Source organism: Protopterus annectens, chromosome 11.part0 (genome assembly GCF_019279795.1).
Source record: "Protopterus annectens isolate FY-2018-M chromosome 11.part0, PAN1.0, whole genome shotgun sequence".
Taxonomy (NCBI): domain Eukaryota; kingdom Metazoa; phylum Chordata; order Ceratodontiformes; family Protopteridae; genus Protopterus; species Protopterus annectens.
The window spans coordinates 1,192,024,273-1,192,048,356 of record NC_056745.1 but is presented as its reverse complement, the minus strand read 5'-3'; the positions used below and the strand labels follow the sequence as shown (position 1 = coordinate 1,192,048,356).

Below are 24,084 nucleotides of genomic sequence, written 5' to 3'. Positions count from 1 at the left end.
TAAAACATTCTACACAATCTGGAAGGGATTTGCTACTTGACAGCTGAGTAAAACTGTAGTGCCTGTCAAGTAGATTCAAGGAATCTGTAGGCAATTAAGCAGGTGTTGGGTGCCCCTGTGTCTGACATGAGTAACAAAAAACAGGAAACAGGTATGACTCTAGCCTGATTTACAGCACAGTTTAAACCCACTGCAAATACATATTTTTGTATATTTATAACTTTGTCAGCCGATGCATATTTCTCCCTATCAGCAATTCAACTGCATGTTATAGTTGTTGACTTAGATGTACAAGTGACAATATGGATTAACCAAAGAAAAGAAAAGACAAGCTGTGATGAAGTTGGGTGCAAACTGTATTCTGCCTGACAATGTTAATATGGAACATGATTTCCTGATTTTATAATTGGCTAATTAATTGTAGGAAGAGCCTTCAGGTTTTCAGACAGCTTTGTACATTGCAACAATAAATTATACAAAACTGCATGAAAATAAATCTAGCTCCAAAATATGTGTATACACATACACATATATTTTTTTTTTTATGAGGGGCACTAAAATGTACAGCATATAAAAGCAAATGTTGCATTGCTAAGTAGGTCTCTTCGGGCCAGGTATACAATCAGGTCCCATGCCGGAAGTATTTTTATTTGGTCTTGGAAAGGTCCTTCAGTACATGTTCTTTAAAGATGATGGGAGTTTGAGAGATTCAGACATAAGTGGACTTTAAGCAGTTCCTGGGGTAAAATTCACACTGAATTTATTTGCTAGTATGTTGACAATGGCTTGTGAGTCAGAATAGGTGGCACCATGTTGAATATGTTCAAAGCAATGCTGGGTGATTTTTTTTTTTTTTTTTTTTTTTTTTTAGATTCCTAATGTAGCTAACGAAGGATTTGTCCTAGCTTCAGCTGCTAATCTGAGTGGGATGCTTCAGTAATAGTAATGTCAAGCTTTAGTTACATTTATGATCTGACATATACTTTAAAAAGGATATTATTATTTCTTTTTTTTTTACCTTAAGAAGTTTGTTTTAGCATTTAAGTCAGTTTATGTTGGTGGATCACTAAGGTAGTTTGCTTTTAATTTCCTGCTATATTTAGATGAGTTAGGGACTGACAGTTATATATATTTGTCTAAGTGGGTATATAACTCCTTTGTGAAGCTGTTTGCTGTGGCAACATTAAGACTGACGCTGGGACTAATGCTCCTACAAGTGTATTTTTAAGCTTTGTGATAACATTTCATGAAGTTAGTACGTTTTAAATACTTTCACTCTAAAACGTTGGTTTCAAGGGGTTTAGTGACTTTGAAGGTGAATATCACTAGTTTATGATGCGACTTAACTGGGGAAGGAGATACTAGGGGAATAGTGCATGAAGAGGCTGTAATATTAAGAACTAGTTCAAGAATATTGTCTGGTAGTGGGTTTATCAGTTTGATCCATTGAATTTTTAGTTATTAAATTAAAAAATTGGGAGCATATCTGACATGTAAGGTATAGGCACTCCAGCTAACTGAGGGGTAGTTAAGGTCTCCCAAAATAATGGAGTTCTTATTGGGGGGGTGTCATTAGATATGTTTAGGAATCCAACATGAATTTCAGGAGACATCAAGGTTGTCCTCTTCAAGGCTATAAACTGAAAGCTAGTCCTGTTAAGTGTAATTTTGAGTTTAGTTTGTGAGTCTCTGGGAATCTACCTGGAGGTAACATGGTTCCTACCAAATATGAAGATTCTACCACACTTGCCACCAGATCTGAAGGTGTGGTAGCTGTGAAACCTAGGTGTGAAAGGACTGCTTTCTGTACATTTAAAGTTTCAGTAATTGCACAGATGTGGCCGTGTACAAATCTCAAGGTTAGGCAGCTTATTGCTGAGACTTTTAGCATTGAGCAGAGATACCTTATTGTAATTTTTGTTTTGACACAGCATTTCATGGTATCGAATGAAAGCCTGCATAATGTTGAAAAAGTTGTCTGTGATAACAGCTGCCTGCATAGTACCATTTGGTAGATATTTAAACTTTTTCAGTAATAAAATATGCAGATTACCGTAATTATCATATTTCTGTATGTGTATCTTGCACTGTGCACATGGAAGGATTGGGAGTCAGTATTTCACCTGCCCAGTTACCAGAGATGTCATAAGTAGCTCCTAAGATGAAGGGGGCATTTGGTAAAATAAAAATTATGAGCTTTTTGTTTGGAAATATTACAAATGTGTGGCATATATCAGTAATTATATTAATAATTTGAATCATAGGGTGTTTAGATGGTACTTCATGGTATCAAATGAAAGCGTATATAACTCTGCAAAGTTGTTGCTGATACAGCTCTCTGCATACTAACATTCAGCAGATATTTCAACTTATTCACTAATAAGAAATGCATGTTAACATAATTATCATATTTCTGTACATATCTCTAGCATTGTGTACTTGGGCAAGTTGTCATTCAGCATTTCACATGTCCAATCACCAGAGAGGTCACAAATGCCTCCTCAGATGAGTGAGGTACTTGGCAATCCAAAAATTGAGTTTTTTTTACTGGAAATAATATGAGTATATGGCATATGTTAGTAATTATATCAGTAAATTCATTTTTAAATAATTATATCAATAATGTGAACCATAAGTTGATTAAATGGTATTTCATCGATTTCAAATAAAAGCTTACATAAAGCTGCAAAAGTTACAACTCTTAGCACCTGTCTGCATACTGCCTGTCAGCAGATATTCCAAATTGTTTAGTAATGCAATTCATATTAGCATAATTATATATGTTCCTACATATAACTGTTGCAGTACTCTTTACTAAAGGGATCCCCTGCCAAGGGTAGCCTAACATCCGGCCAGTATACCAAAGCGTAAAGTTCTTTAAGAAAATTGTATGTTACTTCCCCGCTCATGATGTGGGGCATAAAGTGACGTATGGACATAAATACCTCAGAACCTCTTTTCTGCCAGTCCAAATGCCATCACTGATTGTCAATCTGTATGCTCTTTCGTTTCTGCTGGTTATGAAACAGTTTTCAGATAAATGCCCCACTGGGGTTTTTCTTATCTGTTTTCTTTTAGTTGCAAGGTTGCATGTCTTCCAGAAAGGAAAAATGTCAGTGTGGGAGACAGATTCCCCATAAGGACCTTCACAAGTAGTGTTTTTTTTTTTGGGTGCTTCTCATGACCATAGTTCATGCCCGATTTGTCAAGCATTTTGTTCCTAAAACAGTTCGTAGACATCTGTTCTCCTTGTCCATCTATCTATAGAACCAGCCTTTAAGTTGTCGGCGCAGGAGACGGTGGAATTGTCCTGTCCCAAGAGAAAAAGACCAAAAGAGTTTGGTCGGATTTGGCTGCTGTACCACCTGCCCTGAATGTCTCTCTCCAGGCTGGTTAAAGCCCGGAGGATCATCTGGTTATTCCGATGGATTCCTCTACTGCTACTGTTTCAGAAGCCAGCATGGATCTGGCTTCTTGCACTTTCTTGGAGGCTCTGCAGATGTCCATTATGGATGTTGAAGGGGAACCGTGGCTGATCATATCTGAGGGGCCGAGAGGTGTGTGACGACCGTGCCCTGGCCCAGCAATCAAGGAGCCTCAGTCCTCACCACTAACACCAGGGAGGTCGTCTCTTAGAAGAGGAAAGGATAACTAATACACACAGTAAAGTACAATTTCCCTTAAGTGCACACAGAGATCACAGTCATTCTGAGGCTGGCTGCTCCCTTGCTCACCAGATCCCCAATAAGACTCCCCACTGGCACAGCTATAGGGTCCAGGTCTCAGCCTAACTGGGCAAGCTAAAACCTCCAGTACCCTCTCTCCAACCAGTGCTTCATGTCCCTGACAAGTAGCTGACACAACACACACACATACACACTTTGAGATAAGTATTTATACACTTTACAGACACTCCTGGGAAAGGCCGACACAGATTCTCCAGCTGTGCCTCTTTACCCAGACTATACGGTAGTAATTACTGTCACCACCCAGTTAATAATATCAGCTACTAAAAGGCCCTTAAAAGGGTGTCCATTTATTACTGTGCAATATTAATATCCAATGGAAATTTGACTATTCAGTCTAAGGCTTATTGGAAGGGCTTAGACAGTAAACTCTATAAATATATAATGCATTCTAAAGCATAATTTATCTCTGCACAAACCAGCCACAGGTAGAAGGTTTTAAAATATTTAATAATAAATAATTAAAACACAAGACAAAACTACTACACCACAGAGATATCTAAGAGTTCAGAGATCACACAGAAACTTAAAATAATACAGCAGGACAGGTCTGATTTCAAAGAAAAATAACTAATTCATCTTTACTAGCTTTAACTATTCCTACAAGAAATCACAGTGCTAAAAACATACATGTGAGCATAAGCAGAGTGCTGGTAAGTTGGATATGAAGATCAAAATGCTCTTTAGTCTCTCTCTGAGACATAGTTTATAAAACATCACTAACAAACATGTCTCTGGGTCCTCCTCAGATTACATAATTTTGAGTTAGTTTCCAAGTATTCATATTGCATCATCTTGACACCTGCTCTGAGTTCCCAGTCTAATAGAAACTGCATTATTTAGCAAGCTAACACCTGCGCAGGAGAATGCAACACTAAAAGGCATTTCACATATACACTCTAGCAATTAGTCCTTAGTTAACACAATAGACAGAATGTCTTCAGCCAGCCTGACCGTAACCAACTTTAAAGATCAAAGAATGTCATAAATCCTTTCAATTTCAAAAGACACATTTGAAAGGCTTGACTTAGTTTTTCTTTACAGCAAGGGGGAATGTTGTAACAATCTTGAAGTTCACATTTTACAGTGTTTTTCTTTCATTTAAAAACACACGCCTGTATTTTAAATTTATTTATACAAATGATAGAATTATGTATTAAATTCTGTTTGACTAGGCTGGTAGCCTTCACCTGTCTTTGTCCAATCTTTACAGGGTGTTCTGCAGATTTCTGTTAGGGATGAGAATCCCACTACATTGATTGAGTTATGACAAATATCTGAACTTCCTAAGATCTTTAAGGCTGATATCCCTTTGAAAAAGGAGCAAAAAACAACATATTTCTCCTGCTCCTAAGGATCCTCAACGTGAATGGTAGGATTTTACACAGGGTCTGTTTAATGCTGTTATGGCCTTGCAGTCGCCTAAAGAAGATGTTCATTGTGTTTCACTGTTGCACTCATTACACTTGGGTTATCCTGCTGGCAGGCTACCCTCAGTCGGCCTGAATTCCAAAGCCCTGGTCTGGCGTTGGTTGCTGTTGCCTCTTCCCTGACGTCAGTGCGCCAGGGGTATATAAGATGTAGCTGACGCCATTTTCTTCAGTCTTTCTTGCCTTGCAGTGCCCGAAGCAAAAGCAGTTCACAAGTGCCAGTCAGCCGACTCCTGAGATTTTCGAAATTGAATTTCAGAACCGAAGTCTTCAATAAAGCTAAGTACCTCGTTGGGGAAACTTTTTCTTGCTCCAGACCAATGTCAGTAAAAGTTAACAATTGTATTTCTTGTGGGAAGCAAATACCTCATAAGGATTTTCACTCTTACTGTATTCATTGCCTAGGCCCTGACCACGACATTGCTAGTTGTCAGTTTTGTGCTAGATTCAACCAATGCACTATTAAGCGTCGGTTTGATTTTGCTTTACATTACTTTGGCTGAAGGTTTAACTACATAATGCCGTTGGAACAACTGATGACCGGAATTCATAAAAAACACAAAGACAAAGAAAAGGACAGGCATCCGAGGTCCAAAACTGACGACGAAGCCTCTTCTAGGCCAGTCGCCGGTTCTCAGTGAGGCACTTTCGCAGCCCCTGACACCCACTACCTCAGAGCCACAGGCTGCCTCCGACTCCCACGTGGAGACAACTAGGCCTCTGGAAACCCAAGGTATTGGGCCTATGGAAACTATTCCCTCAGATGGGTCTGGAGCCACTGAGCAGGCATCGGCTTTTGAGGGTGCTTTCAGACCTACACAGCTTACTATCAAGTCTACTTCAGCAGCCAAGGCAAAGTCTAAAACACCATTAAAGACAAAGAAACAAGTACAGCATTCTCCTGGACAGTCATCCATGCCAAAGAAACAGATGCTTAAAATGGCCGAGGACCTAATTACTTTGATCAGGGGTTCCCATCCCCCTCCTGATAAAAGGCCTAGGCAAGACACTGACTATGACTCCCCTGACCAGGTTTCTGTTTCCTCTGATTCCTCTTCAGAGCAGGGATATTCTCTTCCTCCCTATGAGGACTCTGATGCTGAAGAATCTATCCCTTCAGCCTCTCCTCCTGAGGATTACTCTTTTGGGGAAACTCTGCACACCATGAGGGAGCATTTCCATAGGGAGAGCCAGGATTATTCAGAATCCAAGAAAAGGCTCAGAAACTTTCTTTTACTCCCTCAGCACAGGCCCTTTGCTATCGCCCCAGTACTAGATATTGTTGATGATGTTTTTTTCTGAATCCAGTTTGTCTCCTTATTCTTTACCCCCTGCACCAGTCAAGCCAGATAGGTACTACAGGGTCCCAGACTCTCATAAATTTCTTTATAAAAACCCTGCTGCTGACCCAGAAACAATTTCTCAGGGTCCCAAAGGGGTCAAGGCTTCCACTGCAAAAAACCCTGTTCCCTCTGATAGGGATTCTAGAGCACTGGATAGATGGGGGGAAAAAGTTTACACTTCTGCTACTTTAGCTGTAAGGGCTTTAAACTGCCAGTTTCACATGCTTAAATATCAACAATACCTAATGTCTTTGCTAAAACAGAAAATGCTTACAAGCTCAGAATGTCCTGACAATAAGGAAATGCAGGATTTATTGCATGCTGCTGAACAAGTGGGAAAGCATACTCTGCAATGTGGTTTTGATTCATTAGCGGCTTCTTGCATAGCCGCAGTTACAGGCTCTGTCATTCGAAGGCATGCTTGGTTAAAAGAACAAAGTTTACCTGATCATGTTAAAGCAAAATTATTGGATGCTCCATTACAGCATGATACTTTGTTTGGTGTTAAGGCAGAAGAGGTGTTAAAGAAAATGGAGGATAAAGCAAAATCAATGCAGACAGTAAAGGATTTCTTACAGGTTCAGCCACCTAGATTTAGCAAGAACTGGCCTTCTAAAAATTGGTCCTTTCCAGTGTCAGACAGATCACAAAGAGGCAGATACAGACGCCCAAGAGGCAGATCTCAGCCCCAAGGCTCATACAGACCTAAACAATGGGGTGCTTCAGCCTCCAAAGGCGGAGAAGACAAATCACAACCTTATAGGAAACAGTCCCAATGACTTCCCTCTACAAAAGCCAAGCACTTACTTTTGACAGCACCCTTAGGGGGAAAACTAGCACTTTTCTCACAAAATTGGCACATGATCACCCAGGACAAATGGGTACTGAATATTGTTTCTCAGGGTTACAGGTTCCACTTTCACACCCTACCAAGGTCAAAAGGCATGCCAGACCTGCCACAAAATCAATGGGCAGAGGCACAAAAACAAATTTCTGCTCTCATGGACATGAGAGCTATTCAAAAAGTACCACAGCAAGAACAAGGGCAAGGATTTTACTCAAGACTTTTTCTTGGTACCCAGAAAGGACAAAGCCTGGAGACCAATGCTGGACCTGTCAATTCTAAATAGTTTCCTGGATGTTCCAAAATTCAAAATGTTGACACTGCAGCAACTTCTACCCATGCTGGGCAAGAAGGCTTGGCTAGTTACTTTGAACCTCAAAGAGGCATACCTGCATGTCCCAATCAGACAATCTTGCAGAAGATACCTCAGATTCATAGCTGGCTCAATGCATTACCAATTCTCTGCACTGCCCTTTGGCTTATCTACTGCTCCCAGGGTCTTCACAAAATGCCTGGCACCAGTAATTGCATTTTGCAGACAAAAAGGAATTCAAATATATCCCTACTTGGACGACTGCCTTATTCAAGCAGAGAGCAAGGACATTCTACTAAAGCATCTGGCATTTGTAAAAGAATTACTAATTTGCCTAGGGTACACAGTAAACAAAAAGAAATCAAAACTAGTGCCCTCTCAAGAGATAATATTCCTGGGTGCAAGCTTAAATACAACTGCACAGATGGCTTATCTCACGCCAGACAAGAAAAGGCAACTGACTCATTACTTTCAAATGATGGCAACAAAGACCCAGCTACTTGCAAGAAAAATTCTGCAGGCTTTGGGCTTCATGGCATCTTGCATCCTGCTAATTCCATATGCAAGACTGCATATGAGGAAGCTACAATGGTACCCAAAAAGTGTTTGGACTCAACATTGCCACAGCCTGGAAACAATAATAACTCTGCAGGCAAGCCATGACTTTGTGGAACACAGCACTGACCTATCAAGTACATCTGCAGGCACAATTCCTGCCAGGAAAGAAAAAATACTCTGGCAGACGAACTAAGCAGAAACCTCATGGACCCTCATGAGTGGAAACTAAATCCACAGGTCTTCAGCATGATAACAAGGAAATGGGGATGCCCAGACATAGATCTCTTTGACCCCCCTCACAACTACCAACTACAGAGATTCTGCACAAGGGCTTATCACTCACAAGCATGGAAAGTGGATGCTCTGTCTTTCAGCTGGAAAACCCTAACAGTTTATGCTTTTCCACCACTGCCTCTCCTTCCCAAGGTGCTCCTAAAAGTCAGACAAGAGAAGCCAAAAATTATTTTGTTTGCCCCAGACTGGCCACGCCAGCACTGATACCCAATCCTAAAGAGCTTGTCTCAAGGCCCAGCCTGGACTTTACCTCTAATTCCTCATCTTCTGACTCAACAAAACAATCAGATCCTGCACAGCCAACTCAGAACCTTGAATCTGGCTGCATGGCGGATAATATAGCCACTCAGAATACCTCTCTCTAAAGCTGTTATGGGTGTCATTTTGGAAGCTAGGATGCCCAGCACCAGCAAATCTTATGCAGAAAAATGGAAGAGATTCTGTGCTTGGAACCAGGCACAAGGACTTGAACCACTTGTTCCAAATATTCCTCAGATTTTACAATACTTAACTGAGATGCTGGACAAAGGCCTATCCTTCTCATCAATTAAGATCCATGCCTCTGCCATTTCAGCTCATTACAATACGGAACCTCCTATTTTCTCCCATCCACTACTAAGACAGTACCTCAGAGGGGCAAAAAACATAAGACCCCCAAGGAGAGCACCGATACCTACATGGGACCTTAACTTTGTCTTAGAAAAGCTCACACTATCTCCTTTTGAGCCAGCCAATACAGCTGACATAAAATTCTTATCATGGAAAACTGCTCTGCTCCTAGCTATAGCTTCAGCAAGAAGAGTCTCAGAGTTACAGGCATTAATGGCAGTGGAACCTTTTATCATTTTTTATCTGGACAGGGTTTCTCTAAGGCAAACCCACCATTTATGCCAAAGGTAGTATCCAGTGTGGCTATTAACCAAACCATTCATTTGCCAACATTTTATCCACATCCCCAGAATAAAGGGGAGAGACTTCTGCACTCTTTGGACATACACAGGCAACTACGCTACCACTTGGACATACACAAGCAGCTACGCTACCACTTGGACAAAACAAAAGCTTTCAGGAAAAACTGAGCAACTGTTTGTAGCATATGCTGCAGGATCACAAGGAAAGGCTATCTCAAAGCAGACTATTTCAAAATGGATAGAACACTGTACTCGTTTCTGCTATGCACAGCATGGCAAGTCAGTGCCTAAGAATATTAGGCCACATTCTACCAGGGCAGCAGCCACTTCAGCAGCCTTTCTCAGAGGAGTACCAACCAAGGAAATTTTGGAGGCTGCAACTTTGAGTTCAGTGCACACTTTTACCAAGCATTATCACTTATCTCTTTACTCTAAATCCAGAGCAGGCTTTGCCACTGCAGTTCTGCAGGGCCTCATAGCCACTCCTAATCCTATTTAGAACCAGCTTCCCTACCTCAGCTTTGGGATTCAACCCAAGTGTAATGACTGCAACAGTGAAACACAATGAACATAGTACAGTTGTGTACCTACCATAAATGTAGATGTTCGAGTGTATTCACTGTTGCAGTCCAGATTACCCACCCTCCATCCCTCTTTCTATGCTGGGACTTATCTATACTTCTCTATCCTATACAACCTATGTGGTGTATTTGCTTGTAGATGAAGCTATTGTTTTTATTTTACTGTATGTTTTTATTAGCAATATGTATTGCCTACCTTCTTGGGGGCACCTGACATCTGGGGCAAGAAAAACTGAAGAAAATGGCGTCGGCTGCATGTTATATACCCCTGGCGCACTGACGTCAGGGAAGAGGCGACAGCATCCGATGCCAGACCAGGACTTTGGAATTCAGGCCGACTGAGGGTAGCCTGCCAGCAGGATAACCCAAGTGTAATGACTGCAACAGTGAATACACTCGAACATCTACATTTATGGTAGGTACACAACTGTACTTTTCTGTTCTTGCCCCCCCAGTCATCTACTCCTGTTAAGGGGCCTAGGTGAGCAGGACTCTTCTGATGAGGAATTGTACTGTGGAGAAGAGTCTTTGCCTTACTCCTCTCAGATTCCTTCTGCATTAGGTTATGCTTCTGAAAAGGAGGGCTCCATTAGCCTGGATTCTCCTTTTAAAGAACTATACTTCAGGGATATTATGGCTTGTATGAATGAGATTTTTAAATGGGACTGTACTTCATTTCTGGCATCCAGAATAGAGTCTCCTAAGCCCTGTGCTGTTTCTTCTGTCCTTGCTGCCTTGTTAGACACATTTTCAGCAGCTTTTCAGAGTCCTGATTCCCAGTCCCTAAAAAACCTGATAGATTGTATAAGTTGCATGATGACTGTAAGTTTCTTTACAAATGTCCATCTACTGACCCCCTCTGGGTTCTGTTTTTCTTCTGAAACAAACTTCCAATTCTTGCCTTCTACTAAATTACTTTCGTTTGACAAGGACATAGGGCCATGGAAAGGTTGGGCAAAAAGGGGTATACTGCTGCTACCCTGGCCTTTTTGGCTGTCAGCTATCAGACCCATATGAACAGCATGTTTTATGTTTTAGCTCTTCTGTCTCAGGGTATCAGGTTATTTCTGACCTTCCTAATTCTGAGGGAAAGGTTTCAGTCCTCTCTTTCTTGAGCTCCTCTTCTTAAGGGGCCTGTCATTCTATTAAATGTAGTCATGATGCATCTGATGGTTGTTCTAGAGCTCCTGCCTTTAGTTCTGTGTTACATTATTCTTGGCTTTGCCTCCAACCTTTGCCTGATGATATTAAGGCTAAATTGATGGATATTCCTCTTGACGGTAAAAATCTGTTTGGTTCTGCAGCTGCTGAGCTTTTCAAGTCCCTACTGGAAAAGGGTAAGGACTTGCAGGATTTGAAACATATTTTTGTTTCCCGTTCCCAATTTTTCAGGGGTTTTATCTTTCTAAGCCTGCCTTTGTATGTAGGCAGTCTCACTCTTCTCCCAAAGGTAAAAAGGGTTCTAGAAGAGCTCCTCATGCTAAGTCTAATCAGAAGTATCCTTTTCCAGATAAGCCAGGTTCAGTTTGACTACTTTCTTCCCTTACTCCTAAGTCAGGTTCCTTTATCCCTTTGTCTTTCCCTGCTTGTTCAGAATTGGTTAAGGATTCTTGGGTTCTGTCTATCATTCGCCAGGAGTGTTTCATGGTGTGGAAATCCCTTCATCCTTTTTAGGGCACTCTTCAACCTTTTCAGGAGCTGCTGCTTTTTTTCCAGATGTACTTCAGTGCATTTTGTTTCAAGGCACCATCCAAGCAGTTTCTGCTCCTCACTGGGCAAAAAGTTTTTATTCCAGAATGTTTTTGGTGCCCAGGAAAGAAGATACCTGGAGCCCCATTCTGAATCTTTCTCAGCTCAACACCTTCTGAAGGTTCTTTCCTTTTGAATGCTGTCTCTTCAGACCCTGTTTCCTCTTCTACTTCAGGCTTTCCTAATCTCTCTGTATCTCAAGGATGCCTATCTTCACATCCATGTTCATCTCCTTTTCAGGAAATGTTTGCATTTTTCTGTTTCTTCCTTGTATTTTCAATTCTTTGCTTTGCCCTTTGGCCTTTCTAGTACCTCAAGGGTCTTCACCATGTGCTTTGCTCCTGGGGAATGCAGATATTTTCTTAACTGGATGACCTACTCATTCAAGCTTCCTCTCCAGAGACCCTGCTTCTTCACGTCCACTGCACTATTTGCCTCTTGCAATGCCTAGGGTTTACAGTAAATTTCCAGAAGCCCTTCCTGACAACTTCTCAGGATCATTTTTTTCTCAGGGGCAGACTCCAGTCTTTTCCTATGCTGGCATCCTTGCTGCCAGGCTCTGACTCTAATTGCCTTTTTTCAATCTTTACTTCCTCAGGTCTTCCTTACAGCCAGGGAGTTTCTAAGGGCTCTAGGTTACATGGCTTCCACTATTCTTATGCCTCATAGCCAGACTCCATATGAGAAAAGCTGCAGTGGTTCCTAAAGCCAGTGTGGCTTCAACATTCTCATACCTTGGACATTCTAGTTCCTCTTCTTCTGTGTCTCAAGCTAGAGCTTCAGTGGTGAATTCATCAGCTGTCTCTCAACCCGGGCTTCCTTTTCAACTTCTGTTCCCTCTCAGGAACTGTTTTCAGATACCTCAGATGTGTGTTTGTGGGGGGTTCTTTTGGCCTTCTAAAGGTTAAGGGCCTTTATTCCTTTCATCAGATGGTGGACCATATCAACATCAAGGAGATGAGAGCTGTCCTCCTTGCTCATCAGACCTTCCATACTCTATTCCTTCCAGGGCCTCTCAAAATCTTTACAGACAATACCATAGCGATGTGGTACATCAGCAAGCGGGGGGGGGGGGTCTTTCCGCCTGTGCAGGCTAGCTCTTAAAGTTTGGGATCTGGCTGACCAGTATCAGAAACTCTTCAAGCTGTTTATATTCCTTCAGAACAGAAACTTGTTGCAGACTGTCTGAGCAGATCCATAACACAGACTCACGAGTGAATGCTTCACACAGATGTGTGTCTGGACATTGCCCACCAGTAGGGTAACTCATCGGGTTGATCTTTCTGCCTCTCCTCTGAATAGACAACTTCCTCTGTTTTGCACCAGAGTCCCAAGTCCGTTGGCATGGAAGGTGGACAGCCTCTCATTTTCTTGGGAGAGGATGTTTCTCTGTACCTTCCCTCTCCTTCCTTTCATACCAATGGTCCTGTTCAAGATAGAACAGGACTCTCCCAAAATGTTGTTGCCATCTCCATTTTGGCCCAGACAGCATTGGTTTCCTCTTCTTCTGCACATAGCCAAGGGTGTCACCACAGATTACTACACAGGGTGATCCTACTCACACAATTCAAGGGGGTCACTCATCCATTCTCACTTGTCCGCTCTTCTTCTGACACTCTGGGTGATAGGGTTTTGATCCCTTTCAGGAACTTCTTTTCTGAGGACATGCTCCAGGTTCTGCAGGAGGCCAAGAAACTCGCTATCAAGAAATCTTATTTGTCCATATAGAAAAGATTTTCTGTATGGTGCCTTGCTGATAACCAGGATTCACTTTCTGTGGAGGTTTTTCTGATTCTCTGTTATTTGTGTGAATTGCTCCATGCTGGGTTGGCATACTCTTCAGTTAAAGCTCAGCTTTCAGCTATTTCTGCTTGTCTGCCTTTGAATCCTCCTTTGGCTTTTAGGTTTGAGGTCAAACAATTTCTTAACGGCGTCCTTCATGTTAGGCCTCCCAATAAGCATATTCCTCCTTCCTGGGACCTTAATTTTGTTCTTGAAAAATTGACTCCGATTTCTTTTGAGCCTGTAGCTTCATTTCCTTGCGGCATTGTACATGGAAGACTGTTCTTCTTTTGGCCCTTACTTCAGCTAGCAGGTCGTGTGACCTTCAGGCCCTTATGGCTGTCCCTCCATTTTCAGTTTTTCATAGGGACAGGGTGCCTCTTCATACTAATCTTTCTTTTATGCCCAAGGTGGTTAATGAATTGTGTCTTAATCAGTCTATTAATTTGCCCAATTTTTTCCCTTCTACACAGTCTGCTAGTAAGAAGGTTCTTCACGCCTTTGATTTGCATAGACAGCTCAAATATTATTTGGATAAGACTAAGGTCATTCACAAGTCTTATCAGCTTTTTGTTTCTTTTCATCCTAGATCTCTGTGTTTTGCAGTTTTTAAGCAAACCGTTTCTTCATGGATTTCTAAGGCCATTTCCTTTTGTTACTCCTTTCATGGGCATATCTTTCTGTCTTTGTAAAGGCTCATTCTACCAGGACTGAGGCTTCTTCTGGTGCTTTCTTTCAAAGGATTGGATACCAGTTCCTTCCCAGAAGCTGCTTCTTGGACTTCTGTCCATACCTTTACTAAGCATTACAAATTGGATGTGGTTTCCAGGGCTAATGCTGGATTTGCCAGGGCTGTCCTGCATGGGTTTATTGAGGGATCTGCTGAATCTTCCTCCTCCCATGATTCTTGTTGATCTTTTGTACTGTCCCTTTAGTAAAGAACACTGCAATGGTGATATATGAAAGGACATAGTACAGTTGTGTAAAATCTTCCATAACAGTAAGATGATATTATGTTCACTGTTGCAGTATTCACTCCCTCCTCCTCCTCCCCCTTTTTTTTCTGTTTTCCTCCTTCATTTTTTTTCCTTCTGGGTGCACATGTTCCTCCTTTTCTCCTTGGACTGTTGTTCCTCCTGTGGTTATTCATTTATGGGATATATACATCTGTATATCACCTTTATGCCCTATGCCATGAACAGGGAGCATATGTATGACGTACAATGTCCTTAAAGAACTTTAGGCTGTGGTATACTGGCTGGACGTTGAGGTATCCTTGGCAGGGGGATACCTTTAGTTAAGTGTACTGCAAAAGTGAAGAGAAGGACATCTACTGTTATGGTAAGATTGTACACAACTATACTTTCTGTACATATCTCTGCCACTGTGCACTTGGACAATTTGTGATTCAGCATTTCACATGCCCATTCACCAGAGAGGTCATGAATGGCTCCTTAGATAAGTGAGGTACTTGATAACCTATTTTTTTTCTAGAAACATTGCGAGTGCATGGTATATGAAAATAATTATATCAGTAATGTGAACCATAAGATTATGTAGTATTAATAGATTTCAAATGAAAGCTTATGTAAAGCTGCAAAGGTTGTCACTGATGGCACATGTCTGTATACTGCCTGTCAGCATGTATTCCAACTTGCTTAGTAATAAGATGCATATTAGTATAATTATATTTCTGTTCACATCTCTGTTATTGTGCACTTGGATGGATTGTGATATTTCTCTTATCTAGTCACCAGAGAGGTCATGAATGGCTCCTCGGATGAGTGGGATACTTGGTAACACAAAAATTATATTTTTTTTCCTGGAAATATTATGAATGTATGGCATATGTTCATAATTACATTAATAACTTCAGGTAGAGAGTATTTACTTGTGACATCATGGTATCAACTGAAAGTACACATAATGCCTAAAAAATTTTTGCACTGATAGTGCCTAACCAGCACTGCATGGCAGATATTTGAATGTTTTGTCCATTACAAAAGACATGCTTCTGAGGTATTTCTCCCCGTGCCTTCCTGGAAAATTGGCTCATTTCAAGTCAGATTTTCCCGATATAAACAAATGTTAAGTAAATAAATAAAAGTATTTAGAAATGCATAGTATTCATAATTATGCAAATATCTCAAAAATAGAATGCCATCTATAAATCTAGTTTGCAGCCAAGTGAACATCACATTTGCCTGAACAAAAGTCACACTTGGCTACAGAGATATTACTACTTGTTCACATAATTATAAGTAAATGTATATATTATCTTTAATTACTTGTTAAATATAAAATTATTATTGTAATGTATGGATGACATATCATCACCATTTTGAAGAAAAGTGCATGCTGAATAACTTTAGTGGTTTAACTTTTTTGTTAACTTTTATCATTTTTGAGATATATACATTGGATTAGAGCTAGATTGAAAAAGTGCATTTTCTGATTTTTAGCTCAGGCGAAGGTTAATTTTTTTTAAATTGTTGGTAATGGATGATCTCATGTGATATAAACTTCATAATTTTCTGTGATGCTTTGTGGCTCATGTTTCCAGTGTTTTTCAGCTACTTCAGTATTATAATGTTTGCACAATCCCCAGTGCAACAGTCTCGTCACATTATTATGCCTTTCAGTATACAGTCCTTATGCCATTAGTATATCACAACCAGCAACAAGATGTGCAATTGTTTCCAAGTTCTGTTTTACAAAACCTACATTTGTCTGTTTCTCCAGATGTTCAATGGACTTTGTAAACCATTGTGTACGTAGTTCACTATCTTGGGCTGCTAATATTAATCTTTCATTTTTTGGTTTAAATTTACTTCTCCTTAACAATTCCTGCGTTCGGTCCTGATCAACATGAGGTTCTTCCAAGAGTTCTGCATGAACAAAGCCTATTATTAGGCTATGTTTGAAAAGGGTAATTAGTGGTGATGCTAGTTCATGTTTTAGCTTGTTTAGAAGATAGCTTGGGATGTCGCCTGGTCCCATAGAGACTGTTTTTTTTTTTGCCTTGGCTTGGCCAAGGCTTTGAGGACCTGCTCTCCAGATATTTCCCCAAACCTATCTGCTAGCAGGTTTGCTATCTCTGTGGAGTCAGTGTGTGTGATACCATTGGCCACTAGTTCTGCACATACTTGGTTCGACCTTTTAGGCTACATACACAGCTGTAAAAGTCTTATGATTATCCTTGGTTGTACTTGCTAGGTTTCTTTCAAAGGAGCTCTTGGAGGATTTGAGAAGTTGTCTTATTTCCCTGTTGAGGCTGAGGGGGGTGCTTTTCCATTGTTGGAACCTTGCCTTTGGTTTCTTGCACAGCAGATTTTTGCATTTATTATAAAGTTTGTTGATGCAGGATGGCCACCATGGCAGCTTGTTTTTACTTGGGACTGTGGCTTTGATTCTTTCTGGTACAGCCAAGTTTTTACTCTTATGCAAGTGATTGTACAGGGCTTTAGTGTAAGCTTCAGCGTAGTTGCCACTTCCAGCTTGGGATGGGGCTTGGAATGCATTTATACCTTCACCTAGGAGGGTATAGTTTGCCTTGGTAAGGTTTTTTTAGTCTGATTTCACCCTTTGTGAGTTGTGGTGTTGGTGTCAGCTCTAGGGTGACTGATTTGTGGTCAGTTTTAACTAATGAGGTTTTGACAGTTGTGGCAGTGCATCTGTTTGCCATGTTGGTGAGGATCAGGTCTAGAATGTTTCTTCTTCTTGTCGGGGTATAGACAGTTTGTTCCAGGGCATTTGAATTCACAAAGTCAAGGAACTTTTGTGCTAGAGAGTTAGTTTTAGCATACGTTTCCCAGTTGATGATGGGCTAATTGAAATCCCCCATAACCAGTGTGTTTGGTAAAATTTGGATTGTCTCCAGTTTGGTCAAGTAGGCTTCATGGGCATTGTGACCCATGGAGGGGGATCTATAACTGGCTATGACGTCAATGGGGGTCTTACCCACCCTAACCTGGACTTCGAGTAACTCCATGAAGTTGTCCAGTCTAACTAGATGGGAGATGAATTTATCTGTAATATAGGTTGAAACACCACCTCCTTTGGTTTTCACACATTCATTTTGAGGTCTAAAGGTGTGGAAGGCCGGGGTACTCTCTGAAGCCTTGAACCAGGTTTCTGTGACTGTACAGATATCTACATCTTCTAGTGTTAGAAGTGCTTCCAGGGAGTGCAGTTTTTGGTTTAAGCACCTAGCAATTAGCAGCATGACCCTTGTTTGGTTTTGATTGGTTAATTTCACATTGGTAATATTGTTTTCAAGACCTTGATCTTAATATGTCTGTCCATTTCTGTTAAATCAAGCAACTCTTCTCTTAGATCATTTTCTTCTAAACTGAGGGCACATTTTTTGTTCTCCATTTCCTGAGGGGATTCTGTAAAAAGTTCTAGAGCGTCTTTCCGTACTACATTCTCTTTAGTTTTGCCATGTGTCATCCATTGCTCTTTCATATGGGAGCTCACTTGCCTATCACTCCACAACATTGACTACGTCAGAGTTGCCACAGTTTCCTGTTGCTTCTCTTGCTGTGCAACTTCAACTGCACATTTGTACTGGTTTCCTGTAAAAGGCTCCTAAGTATCTTCATATGGCAACTGATAGGATGTTTCCCACTCCACTGGTTTCTCCTTAATTTGGGGATCCATTGCTCTTTCCTGCTGTGGTGTTCTCTGAGTTAGATTTTCTACACTAAATCCTTTACTTCGCAGGTAATCCATAAGCACAGTTTCTATTTCTTTAACTTCTCTATTACTAATCCTCTTTTCTACGTTTCATCTTTATTTTCTTATTTATTTCTATTATAAAATTTTCCATGTCCATATGCCTTTGCCTATGTTTCTCTTCAAATATCTTTGGTGCTGCTCTTTTTGTATTGATTAGTTTTGCTTTCTCCTTTGTATAAATATTGCATCATATTAAATCTCTCTTTCCCATGTAAATATTTCTCCTTCACATGCCTCCTGCTCCTCCTTCTCCTTACTTTGGGGACTTGTTGTTTCATCATGATGTGATGTAACCTGTGTTTGACTTTCTGCACTAAATCCTTCACTGTGCAAGTATTCCATAACTTTATCTTCTATTTTTTTTAACTTCTACTTTACTAATCTTCTGTCCTGCGTTCCCTCTTTGTGATCTTTTACTGTGAATTTTTCCATATCTGGTTGCCTTTGCCTGTATTTATTTCTCTTTGAATATCTTTGGGGCTGCCTTTTTGTGTTGATTAATTTAGCTTTCTCCTTTGCATAAATATTGCACCATATCAGATCTCTCTTTCTTTCCCATGTCCATGTTTCTTTTTTATACCTTTCAAAAGTTTCTAGATGTTGATCTTTATATTTTTGCACTTCCTCCATCACTTCTTTTTCCAAACAACCTGAGGTTTCTTAGTCTATATAATGTTTTAATAAATCTGTTGTAATAATGAGCACCTTTTTTTGTTTGAAGCTTCTGACAGTTTTTTTTTTCTTGTGGAAGTTATTTTTTCCCTCTAATTTCTCTCTTAATTATTTGTATATCTTCTGCCTGGAAATTCTGGGCTTCTTGTATAATATTTACAATACATAATTCTTTGTATCCTCAGTAGTCTACTCTAGCTTCTTCATGGCTCTTTTATGGCCTTTCAGCTTTTGTGATTTTTGTGGATTGCTACTTCCTTCTACAACATGAGGGCAGTCCTACCCATGGGACTGGCCTAGCCCACTTGTAGGCATGTTTTCGTGTTTTGAAGATTTTACAGCTTCATTTTTTCCATCCTGGCACCAGTGTGCCTACCAGGATTGGGCACTTTTTTATCTTGGGTTTTCTGCACCCAGATAACTTTTTCATTTTTTAACCTACCTCTGTTCATGATATATGCTATATAAAACACAGTCTATATATCAGTGTCGTCTTGGTGAGATTTTGTCAAGAGCAGGGACTACCTCGTGTAGGTCTTCACCAAGACTTGAGGATGAATTCAGTTCCAGAAATACAACTCTCCTTTGCTTGCTGACTAATCAATCCATTCGGACCCCACAGAGTGGACTTGCTCATGCAACACAAGGACTGTCTACTTCATCCCAACCTCTTATGTCTCAGCCTAACATTATGGTGGTGTTTGTACTAAAAAAAACAGAACCTTACTCAAGCAAGGGTCCATGCTATCCTTTCTGAATTGTGTGAGCTGCTGAATATCCATCTGGCCAGCAACTCACTTAAAGCACACATCAGCCATTTCTACATGCTTGCCCCTAGCCCCTCCCCTACATTCTGGGCTTGAGGTAGTTTCTCAAAAACGTTCTTCATTTAAACCCACCTAGGAAAGCTGTCTAGTCTTCCTGTGACCTTAATTTTGTCCTAGAAAAGATTACTGTGCCAACCACAATTCTGATTCCTGGGGAAGGATGAATCCCTGAAACTGGTTATCTTTAGTGATGTTTCACATGCCAAACTGTCTGGTAGCACTAAAATGTCTCAAAAGCTGAATAGCTGTGTTCTATTCCCACACCAGGTAGTTGGATTCATTTTTTAGTACTGACACTGCAGTGCAGCATATGGGGGAGAACTGCACTCCTGAGTGTGCCTTCCTTCAGATAAAGTGTTAAATTGAGGTCCCATCTGCCTGAGTTGGTAGCAGCTCAGGTGGATGTAAAAGATCCCATGGCACTTATAGAAAAGAGTAAGCAAAGCTCCCCAGTGCCCTTGTAAAATTTCTGTCAGTCAATATGACTTTCATCTCGGATGTTCCCTGAAAAGAGGCCATTCACTTAGAGGGACTAACCCAGTCAAGAAAGTGTTAAATAAATAGACTCCTAGGTATAATAAATTCTTGAAACTAGTTATCTTTAATGATACTTCAGACTAAAAAAAAATGTCTGATGATGGCATACAGCAGCGACATTTGATTGTTTTGATGAAAGAACAGGGAATAATTTCCCTCCCTTTTCTGGCAGTCAGTCAGAAGAGTGAGTTGCAGTGCCCTGTCAGGTGAATTCCATCTCAAACAGATTCAACAGTACACTATTTTGTAATTGCTGATTGTAGGTGACATGCCCTTCAGATAATATACTGACAGATAACTATTGTTTGTCTGTTGCTGTTAACTATACAAACCCTGTCTCAGAAAAGGGTCTTATCTGGAAATCAATGGAGTAAAAGAATTCAATGAAACCCAGGTAATTCATAATATCCGGTGGTCCTGTGTAAATAAAACCACTAGCAGATTGTCTTACTAAGAAGGGAGCTTCTACCCTTTTTCTAAAGCAATTTTGAGGGAATACTGACTGTGACGATTGGGGAGAGATAGATGAAGACTGCCAGCCTAGTCAAATAGAATTTGATATCTAATTCTGGCATTTGTAAATAAATGTAAAATACAGGCATGTTTCTTGAGTGTAAAGAAAACACTGTAAAATGTGAACTTCAAGAATGTTACAACATTGCCATTTGCTGTAAAGAAAAAAAACTAAGTCAAACCAAATTTGTCTTTTGAAATTGAAATGATTTTATGACATTCTTTGATCTTTAAAGTTGGTTACGGTCAGGCTGGCTGAAGACATTCTATCTATGGTGTTAACTAAGGACTAATTGCTAGTGTGTGTATGTGAAATGCCTTTTAGTGTTGTATTCTCCTGTGCAGGTGTTAGCTTGCTAAATAATGTAAATGGAGTTTCTATTAGCCTGGGAACTCAGAGCAGGTGTCGAGATGATGCAGTATGAATGCTGGGAAAACCTAAGTGTCAAAAATGATGTAATCTGGGGAGGAGCCAGAGACATGTTTGTTAGTGATGTTTTATAAACTGTGTCTCAGAGAGAGATATAAAGCATTTCGATCTTGGATATCCACTTATCAGCACTCTGCCTTGTGCTCACATGTAAGTTTCAGCACTTTGAGTTCTTGTAGGAATAGTTAAAGCTAGTAAAGATTAATTAGGTATTTTTCTTTGAAATCAAACCTGTCCTACTCTATTATTTTAAGTTTCTGTGTGATCTGTGAACTCTTAGATATCTCTGTGGTGTAGTAGTTTTGTCTTGTGTTTTAATTATTTATTATTAAATATTTTTAAAACCCTCTACCTGTGGCTGATTTGTGTAGAGATAAGCTCTAGAGTTGTTGTGTCTTTCGGCTTTAGGGGTCGCCACAGCGGAACTCTGGTCCGGCAGTAGATTTTTACGTGCCGAGTTGCAGGCCCTGATGCACAACCTTCAACGAAGGTATGCCCATTCATGCATGTTTCCACACAGAAGATGCTCTAGCTGAGAATCAAACAGGACAATGTCTTACTGTGAGGCGACAACACTACCCCAGCACCACCTCTAGAGTACATTGCATATTTATAGAGGTTATTGTAATAGGCCACTCTAAAGTAATCCTTGATTGTTAGCCATACTACCATTGGATATTAATATTGCACAGTAATAATTGGACACCCTTTTAAGGGCCTTTTAGTAGCTAATATTATTAACTGGGTGGTGGCAGTAATTACTACCATATAGTCTGAGTAAAGGGGCACAGTTGGAGAATCTGTGTCAGCCTTTCCCAGGAGTGTCTGTGAAGTTGTATAAATATTTATCTCAAAGTGTCTGCGTGTTGTGTCAGCTACTTGTCGGGGACACAAAGCACTGGTTGAACAGAAAGGGTACTGGAAGTTTTAGTTTGCCCAGTTAGGCTGAGACCTGGACCCTATAGCTGTGCCAGTGGGTAGTCTTATTGGGGACCTGGTGAGCAAGGGAGCAACCAGCCCCAGACTAACTGTGTTCTCTGTGTGCACTTAAGGGAAATTGTACTTTACTGTGTGTATTAGTTATCCTTTCCTCTTCTAGGAGACGACCTCCCTGGTGTTAGTGGTGAGAATTGAGGCTCCTTGATTGCTGGGCCAGGGCACAGTCATCACACTGACTATTGAACCAATGTAAAAAATGTTAATCTTTGTTTTTTCCTCCTTTAAAGGGATTGTTAAGTCTGCAGTTGCTCCCTTTTTTGGGGGGACTTTTATTGCAATTGTTTGTACTTTGTGAGTTTAATGTCGTATTACTGAACTCAGCTGTAGTTCTGATGCCCCTCCGGTCTCCTTACTGCTGTATTAAGTGACTTGAATATTGATATATGTTTCTTTGTGCTTCACTTGCTGTCATATGACATTTGTACTTGTGTCTGCAATATCAATGTCTGTTATTGATTTTACTTGTTTAAAATGCTTTGTTAAATGTGATTGTCATTTGTGTGCTGAAGATTTTCTTTCATGGCCACCAGAGAAAATGGGTTAAGCTCAGTCAAATTATTTGGTTACTGAATTGAAATAATAAATGTGATATGTACAGATTTATCAAATGTGGCGACCTCTAACCGGGAAAAAGCCGAAAGAAGAAAAAGAATGCTTCTGGTACATTTTTCATGCAGTACCTTTCATAGTGTATGTATGAGAGAGAGAAAGACATTGAGTGGAGTGCTAGGAGAGCTTCTGCTGAAAGCCTACTCATTATGCAACTGCCAGTTAGTGTGAATGCAGTGGAAGCTGTAGTTGAAATATTTTGTATTAGTTTTTGGTTGTCAGAGAGGTGCAGTGGCCAAGAGCTGACCATTTTACTGGTAAGGCCTGGAAAATTGCAAAATAAGATGGAGCACTTATCAGTTATAGGCATACATGATAATTCATCCTTAGTGCAGTCTTACAGTAGATATGGCACATGCCATAAAAGTATAATCAGAAGAAAATGCATAAATATATATATATATATATATATATATATATATATATATATATAAAATGGTACATGCATGTAGTAGTCTGACATCCTTACTAATAACTAGTGTTCCTAATGAAGTGGAAGCTTTTGGTGGTACACTGTAGACATTACAAAATATTTGGAGTAGCATTATTCACTGTATGTTACAATAACTTGCAGTGGGCATCTGCTGGGTGGATGTCTTCTGCTTCTGCAAGTGACATCCCTTCAGATGGCCCTGCCTCCCCCTTGAGCAGTAGTGATTGCGTTAATCCTCTGTCTCCACCTGGGATTCTACATTGACATTATTCTCCTAACATGTGCCCTGACCCTCGCCCTGAAGAAAGGTTGCACCTTACTAAAGCGTGCATGTGCTGTCTTTCTCTCGCTCTCTCTCTCTATGTAGATATATATATCTGTATATATATATATATATATATATATATATATATATATATCTGTATATATATATGTTATATATATATATATATATATTACATATATATAAAATATGTAGGTAGAGAGAGCAATATTCTTGTGAGATTCTGTCTTATATATATATATATATATATATATATATATATATATATATATATATATATATATATTACATATATATAAAATATGTAGGTAGAGAGAGCAATATTCTTGTGATATTCTGTCTTGGCCAATCCTTCACTAATGTTTGAATGTTGTACTACATGGCTTCCTCCCATATTGGATGCAAATACTTTGAACATTTATAACAAGAGGTACATTTCACCCAGTATATTTACTGTGATACTGCTAGATGTTTTGTTTACACTTATGGT

General features: G+C 40.1%; 1 protein-coding gene across 1 annotated transcript in view; it reads left to right on the top strand.

Moving 5' to 3' along the window:
* The window catches only part of COG5 (component of oligomeric golgi complex 5), a 3,265,454-nt gene that overhangs the window by 1,649,256 nt on the left and 1,592,114 nt on the right, over positions 1–24,084 (top strand). The gene's annotated exons all lie outside the window — the stretch shown is intronic.